The 8,657-nt window shown below is 40.8% G+C and overlaps 1 pseudogene; it reads left to right on the forward strand.

Annotated features, from left to right (window-relative positions):
* The first annotated feature begins 7,531 nt into the window (after positions 1–7,531).
* Positions 7,532–8,291, forward strand: LOC132229469 (TCF3 fusion partner-like; annotated as a pseudogene).
* Positions 8,292–8,657: the final 366 nt, after the last annotated feature.

Genomic DNA, 8,657 nt, shown 5'->3' on the forward strand with positions numbered 1-8,657 from the left:
GAACTTATATGTATGTATGTATGTATGTATGTATGCATGCATGTATAACCCATTGACACAGTAGGGTGTGAATGCCCGGGGCAGGGGTGGGGAGGTGGGGCGGGATATAAGAGGTCAATGAGAGAAAAAAAAGGGGACGTATGTAATACTTTCAACAATAAAGATTTTTTTTTTAAAGAGAAAGAAAAAACAGGTGTACTGTGAAGTGGCGTACTTTTTTTTTTTTTTTTCAACCACAGGAGTGAGGATAGCCAAGAATTAAATGGGGTTCTAATCAGATAGACGTAAAGACATTTGTCAAAGCTGCATTAAGCCTATTCCCCTTTCAAATATCTGTGAAAGGGGAACCTCACTTTATGATAATAAGAATAAAATAAGAAAAAAATACACACAATTGAAATTAGAAGTAAAAACCTGGAAGACTTCCCATGGATAAGGAGGCTCCAACCATGGGAAGCTCTGTGAAAGAGTTTATACACCTGACAAATAATGCCATCAAACTAAAGAATGACGTGTAAAGAAAAAAAAGGATAAATTTTAGCCTGTTTGCTTAAAGTTTCCATTACTGCTAATATTTTGTTTCTCCTGCTACTAGTCAGAGGCACAGTTAACAATAAATAGTATAATTATATATCCATGTTGTCTCACATGATCTATTTCCACTTTGATGATTGGAAAGAAACCCTAAAAATCAGGAATCCAAGGAGGGGAGGGGGGGAGACAAACATATACTTAACTGAGGCTTTGCATAAGGACAAGGCAATATCCGTAGCTCCCTGCTGAGGGCGCTTACATTCCTCCAGATGTTTGGGACAACTCTGAGATGGGACACGAAACAAAGTCAACAAAATATTAGCAAAAATTACACCTAGGTTTACAGGAGAGCATTATTTTTTATAAGTCAGACAGGCTTGCAAACCCTGATTCTACCCTGATTTATTCACTCAGCTGTTTTTATATCTCTGAGCTTCAGTTAACTCATCTATATAATGGGGGTAGTAATTATATTCACCTTCCCAGCGGTTGTATGTACATTTAAAGTTTCAAATTTTTGTTGTTGTTATTACAACTTTAGCACTTGCTGTATATAGGACTCATAATGTACATTGTCTTTTAAATTCTTTAGACATGGGGACCATATTTTATTCCTTCTTGTCAATGCATATAGTTTTTATGCCATTTATAAGCCAATCATGGGAAAAAGAGAAATTGAGGAAGTCTTACTGGTTTCAATTTTTGTTGAAAGAAGTGATATTCTATTTCTTGAGATTGAAGGCTAAAATAAAACCTTTTATTTTTCATATTCTTAACTTATCTAAACAATAACTTTTAAAAACTAATAACAATAATAGTCATATATTGAATAATTATAGAAGATGGATAAGTTAACAAATGACAGCATTATCATAAGGAACAGAAGAGAGTAATTGGGTGTACTTCATTATGAGGTACTTATACTACACATGAAACAAAAATAGAGTTATTTAAAGAGTGCTCAGATTATTTATAAAATAATTATTGTAAACACCAGGACAATCACCAAAGCTGTTAAAGAAGTATAACTGATACGCTAAAAGGAAATAAAATTGAGTAATATAGAATTCCCAATTAAAATGAAAGACAGAAAAAGAAGCCTCTGACAATAAATACAATACAATTACAAATATGGTTGTTATTAACCCAAATATTTCAAAAATTACTTTAAATGTGAATGGTCTATATTCACAAGTTAAAATACAGAGATTATCAAAGTAGATTAAAAAACAAGACTCAACTATAGGTTGTGTACAAGCATATCACTTTAAATATAAGGACAGATAGATTAAAAATAAAGGGATAGAAAAACACATACCATGCTAACATTAATTTTAAAAACTTGGAGTAGCTATATTAATTTCAGACAAAGATGATTTCAGAAAAAAAAAGTTATCATGGACAAATAGGACATTACATAATATTAAATAAATCAATTCTATGGAAGACATAGCAATCTTAAATGTGTATGCATTTAAAACAGTGTTATAGCCCTGGCTGGTTTGGCTCAGTGGATAGAGTGTCGGCCTGTGGACTGAAGGGTCCCAGGTTCGATTCTGGTCAAGGGCATGTACCTTGGTTGTGGGCATATCCCCAGTAGGGGGTGTGCAGGAGGCAGCTGATCGATGTTTCTCTCTCATCCATGTTTCTATCTCTCTATCCCTCTCCCTCTTTGTAAAAAATCAATAAAATATATTAAAAAAATAAAACAGTGTTATAGCACTAGCCAGCTTGGCTTAGTGGATAGTGCATCAGCCTGCAAACTGAAAGGTTACAGGTTTGATTCCGGTCAAGGGCACATGCCTGGGTTGTAGGCTCAATCCCCAGTGGGGGACTTGCAAAAGACAGCCGATCCATGATTCTCTCTCATCATGGATGTTTCTATCTCTCCCTCTTCCTTCCTTTCTGAAATCAATAAAAATAAAATAAATAAGTAAATAAAACAGTATTACATATGAGACAAAAGCTGACAGAATTGAAAGGAGAAATAGACAAATTCACTCTTGTAGTTGGAGACTTGATAAATGTAATTGACTGATCAAGTAGGCATAACATCAATAAGGATATATTTGACTTGAGCAGCACAATCATCAAATTTGATCCAATTCACATTTATAAAATACACCATCCAAAAACAACAGAATTCACAGTTTTATGGAGCTCATATGGGACAATCACCAAGATAGACCACATTGTGGGCCCTAAAGCACACCTTAAAATGTAAAATAATAGAAATTATTAAAACATATTCTCAGACTACAAAATAATTGAACTAAAAGTCAATGAGAGAAAGATATCTAGACAATGGTCAAGTATCTGAAAATTAAAGAATACACTTCTAAACTAAGCACTGGTCAAGGAAATAGTCTTAAAGTAAACACTGAAATAAATGAAAATAAACATTAAATTTAAGATTTGTGGGAGGCACTGAAAACAGTACTTAGAAAGAAACGTATACCATTAAATACTTACTTTGGAAAAGAATGAAGATCTAAAATCAATACCCTAACCTTGAGTTATAGAAACAAGACAGGCGGAATGGTGTGGCTCAGTGGTTGAGTGTTGACCCTTGAACCAGGAGGTCATAGTTTGATTCCCAGTCAAGACACATGCCCAGATTGTGGGCTTGATCCCTAGTTGGGGGCATATAGGAGGTAGCCGATCAATGATTCTCTCTCATCATTGATGTTTTTATCTCTCTCTCCCTCTCCCTTCCTCTCTGAAATCAATAAAAATATACTTAAAAAAGGAAAGAAAATAAAACAAAGAATAACAATTTAAGTCTAAAACAAACAGAAAAAATAATAAAAATTAGAATAGAAATAGTAAATGAAGTTGAAACTAGGATAATTATAAAGAAAGTCAAGGAACTCTAAAGCTGGTTTTTTTAATATAAAAAATAAAATGATAACCAGACTAACAAGAGACAGAGACAGAGAGGACATTAGTTACCAATATCAGAAATAAAAGGAGTCATTACTACTAACTCAATGGAAATTAAAAAGATAACAGGGAATTCTATAAAAACTACAGGTGTCCCATCCTTGCTTTCATTCAGGCAACAGTTGAATTTTCTCCATAGGCTGTAAACTAGATTGCTTTTGCAAAGCTAGAGCAGAATTTAAATTATTTTGTCTAATTTTTTCATTTATAAACTACATTCTTGAACCTCAGTATAGAATCAATAGTCTTGAAAGTGAAGGCTTTAGATTGCATGAAATAAACTTCTTTATATAAAAAAACTATATTTGAGTTTTTTAAAAATGCTAAAAAGCATGAAGTTCATAAGACATAAATTTTGTGCCACAAATAGAAAACTGTATGGTGTTGTAAGAACCATAGAAAAAGTTAAACTAACTAGAGGATGCAAAAATATATTTTTCTTTTCTTTCCTTTTAATCCTCACTCAAGAATATTTTTCCACTGATTTTTAGAGAGAGTGGAAGAGAGAGGGAAAGACAGAGAAAAACACATTGATTGGTTGGTTGCCTCCTGTATGCACACTGACCAGGGCCAGGAACAGGAAGGAGCCTGCAACCAAGGTACATGCCCTTGACCAGAATTGAACCTGGGACTCTGGTCCGCAGGCTGACACTCTATCCACTGAACAAAACCAGCTAGGGCCAGAAAGATATTTTTCATTAGTGAAGAGAATATGAAAATTTGGCCAGTGTTGTGAGTAGGTAAAGGTGCTGGGATCCTGCCCCTTTCCAGATGATTGCCACTGTGAGGATCTTAGAATCCTCAGAAGAGTTCAGGAGAATCTAAGAACGCCGAGAGCGCGCATGCTTCACAGAGGTCTTGGCCCAGTATATTGCCAGGTATGTTAGGTTTTCTATCACTGTTATAATAAATTACCACAGACTTAGTGGCTTACAACACCCATTTATTGTCTTGTAGTTCTGTAGAGGTCTAACACGGGTCTCACGGGGATGAAATCAAAGTGTTGGCAAGGCTGTATTCTCTTCTGGAAGTTCTAGGCTGCAAATAAGTTTATAAAAAAATAAATAACAAACAAACATGTTTGCTCACCTAAATGAAGGGACTTTGAAATGTGTTTTCAGTTTTCAAACATTAGTTCTAACCTCAGATAAGCTAGAACAAAACCTCAGCTTCAACATTTTCTAGCTGCAGGACCTTGAACATACAATGCAATGCTGCTAAACCTCAGTGTTCTTGTCTGTAAAATAACTTTGTACGCTACATAGCAGGAAATGGAAACTCTCAGGGCCTGGGTTGTTGTAACCAAGTGTAGTACCTAAATTGCTCTGCTGAAAAAAAATTAAGAGATTAGAACAAAAGAATAAATACAGAAAAATTATTAGCAAAAAAATAAATCAATCATGGCCAGAGGTTAAGATCTAGCTTTAATATTTTCTAGATCAGGAATAGCTAATATTGAACTTTAAATTGTGTTACCATGATGAATAATTCCATATTCTCAATACCATGAGTAAAGCCCTATGTACACACAAATGCCTTTGTGGGAGTGGTTTGTGTGATACTAATTTAATTAAGTTAGTTAATACAAAGTAGACCAAAGACAAACAAAATGACAAAAATAATCCTTAAACTCAACTAATTCAGTGGAAGCAGTTGGAAGCCACAGAGAAGCCTAAGAACATAAGCCCCTACCAACAGGCAAAGATGCTAGAAAGGGTTTATATTTCTGCAAAGTATAGAATGTGGGGTTTTTGAAATAATTTCTATAGCAATAACCACCCCCCCATCTCCAACCTCTAACCTCCCCTTCACTTTCTTTATAGTAATACTATAACTTTTCCTACATGTTTTTATTTGTGTATTGTCTATGTGCACCCCTACAAATATAAAAATGTAAGTATAAGAACAGCTCTTCTTGTTCACTACGGTGTCTTTGTAGACTATAACAGTATCTGGAACTTTTGATAAGAGTTCAAAAAAAGTTTCCGATAATTGTATGAATGATTGTATGTTCAGATCTCAAGTTGTAAGAAGACATTGGCTAACCTCTCAGTTGTACATGGAAATAATTATAAAACAAAAGGCAGACCAACACTGGCTGATAACACAGAAAGGTATGGATTAGGTGATCATGAAAGGCAAGAAAGAAATGGAAGAGGAGGTGCAACAAAGAATCACAGGAAGGGAGGACTATGGACTGCTAGTGGGATAGAGATTCATCCATGGGAAATAAAATCGTATTAGGGTAGTTCCTCCATTAGTCAGCTATTATCACAATAATGTTGTACAAAAATCCATGGCAAAAAACAGCTGCATACAACAAAAAGCATTTATTAATTGCTCATATATCTGCAGGTTGGCTAATGTTCAATTGATCCAGCTAGTCTCAGCTGGGTTCAACTGCTGACCACAAGTTTAGTTCATGACTGCTCAATATGTTTCTCATTCTTTTGGGGGCAGTGGATCATCTGGTTCTCTTTCTCTTTTTTAATTAAGAGAGAAAAAAGTTCAAAGAATGTTAATTAAAATCACATAAACAGTCTTAAGGCCTAGACATATAACCAGTACAGTAGGTCCTCGGGTTACATCCGAGATCCGTTCCTATGGCAGGTGTGAGGTAAAGCGATTTTTGCCGTAAGTCGGAACCCACCTACATAAGCACCTACGTCACTCACATGGAGTACATACACAGCAGTAATGAAGTGAGACAATAAAAAAAGTTTAAAAGAAAGATAACAGCCTGAACAGTTTGGCTCAGTGGATAGAACGTCAGCCTGTGGACTGAAGATGTCCGGAGTTTGAATCCGGTCAAGGGCATGTACCTTGGTTTCGGGCACATCCCCAGTAGGGAGTGTGCAGGAGGCAGCTGATCGATGTTTCTCTCTCATTGATGTTTCTAACTCTCTATCTCTCTCCCTTCTTCTCTGTAAAAAATCAATAAAATATATATTGAAAAAAAAAAAAAGATAACAATTCCTGACCTTTACTTGTGGTAAATAAATAATCCTATCTAATAAAAGAGAAAAATGGTAATTGGCGTACGACGATACCCTTTTCATTGGCTAATCAGGGCTATATGCAAATTAACCGCCAACTAAGATTGGCAGTTAACTGCCAACATAGGCGCAATGCTGGGAGGCGAAAGGGGAAGGAGGGAAGAAGCTACCTGCTGCTGACTGCAATCGGAAACCCAGGCGGCAGCCAAGAGCCAGAGAACCGAGCTGCCTTTGCTCGGAGAAGCCAGGCCTCCTTTGCCGGCTTCTGTGATAAGAGAACCTGGCCGCCTTTGCCTGCCCTGGGCCAGTAATGGGAGAAGCTGGGTGGGGCAGGGAAGAGGCGGATGTCTGCCTGGCTCCTCAGATCACTGATCACCAGTGATGGGAGAACACCCAGAGGCGGGGCCAGAGGCTAGGCTGCATAGCTGCCTGGGGACACCATCTGGACCCCAGGGGCGACGCAGCCAGGCCTCAGAAGGAGACCCAGGGCCCGGGGCTGAGTTGCAGCTGTGGTACGCAATCCAGTGCCTGGGCTGAGGAGACCCAGGCGCGGGGGCTGTTTTTGCCGCTGGGGCACGCAATCCGGTGCCCAGGCTGAGGAGACCCAGGGCCCGGGGCTGCGTCGCAGCTGGGGCACGCCATCCGGTCCGGGGGCGATACAGCCAGGCCCCAGAAGGAGACCCAGGCACCAGGGCTGTATCGGTGCTGGGGCACGCGATCCAGTACCTGGGCTGAGGAGACCCAGAAGGAGACCCAGGGGCCTCGCAAGAGGAGAGTCTCCATGGTCAGATGGCGTGGTGTCGGGACAGGAATAAAGACCCGAGGTGACTCAGATGCCTGGCCACAGGGTTAGACCAGCCAGCGGGGCCTTTCAGTTGGGACTGGGGTGGGGGTGGGGCGAGGGAGGCAAGCCGGAAATAGAGAACTACAACTCCAAGGAGGCTTAGTGGCCAGGGCCTGGGTGCCTGGCTGTGAAATCGGATGGGCTGTAGTTTCGCAAGCCACTTTAAACTAGAGGCTTGCAAGGTTGGAAGTTCTGCGTCGGGAGCCAGGGAGAAATGGAGCTGGAGCAGAGAGAGGGGTCCATGGCAGCCGTGGGCTTTGAGGAGTTCTCAGCACCTCCCGGCTGGGAGCTGGCGCTGCCTCCGCTGAAGGTGGTCACATCCTGGAGAGCGAGCTTGAGACCGAAGTAGAGTTCGTGTCTGGGGGTCTGGGCAGCTCCAGCCTCCAGGAGCGAGACGAAGAGGAGGAGGCAGCCTGAGGCCAGCAAGGGCGGCGCCAACAGGAACTCAATCGCAGGAAGTACCAGGTGCTGGATCGGCGCTGCAGGGAGATTGAGCAGGTGAAGGAGCGGGTCCTGAACAGGCTCCATCAGATATAGAGGATAACATGGAGACTCCAGCAGGAGCGGAGGTTCCTCATGAAGGTGCTGGACTCCTACGGTGACAACTACCGGGCCAGCCAGTTCACCATCTTACTGGAGGACGAGGGCAGCCAGGGCAGAGACGCCCCCAACCCAGGCAACGCTGAGAACGAGCCTCCAGAGAAAGAGGGGCTGTCCCCGCCCAGGAGGACGCCAGCGCCCACAGAAGCCAGCACGGCCCCTGGCGAGGGGCCCAGCAGTTGGAAGAGGCGGCGAGTGCCATAGGAAGGGCACTGGGCAGGAGTCCCGCTGACTCCGGAGCTGGCCCCGTGCAGATAAAGGTGGAGGAAGACTTTGGCTTCTAAGCCCTCGAGGCTCTGGACTTAAGTTGGGTTTCTCGGGGGCCAGACAAGCTGCTGCCCTACCCCACCCTAGCCAGCTCCCCCTTTGACTGACCCCCCAATAAACGGACCTGATGCAAAAAAAAAAAAAAAAAAAAGCTTATAGAGGCATGTTTATAGGATCAAATAGTATAAATATAGATGTAACAGGACAATAAAAAGAGAACCTGGCTATGATGATAACCTGAATGCTGCCTCTGTGTCATTCCTTCTTTGGGAACCCCTGGACCTGCTGGGGCTGGACCCCAACATTCCTCTTCTTATAAGGACTTCAGTGAGATGGGCTAAGGGTCCCAATGGAACTGCCACAATTTAATGTAATCCCCTCTTTAAAGATCTTATCTCCATATACAGGTACATTCTGAGGTTCTGGGGATTAGGATTTTAACATACATTTTGTTGATTACCCAAATCAGCCCT

The sequence above is a fragment of the Myotis daubentonii genome, chromosome 3 (genome assembly GCF_963259705.1).
Source record: "Myotis daubentonii chromosome 3, mMyoDau2.1, whole genome shotgun sequence".
In the NCBI taxonomy this organism is placed as follows: Eukaryota; Metazoa; Chordata; class Mammalia; order Chiroptera; family Vespertilionidae; genus Myotis; species Myotis daubentonii.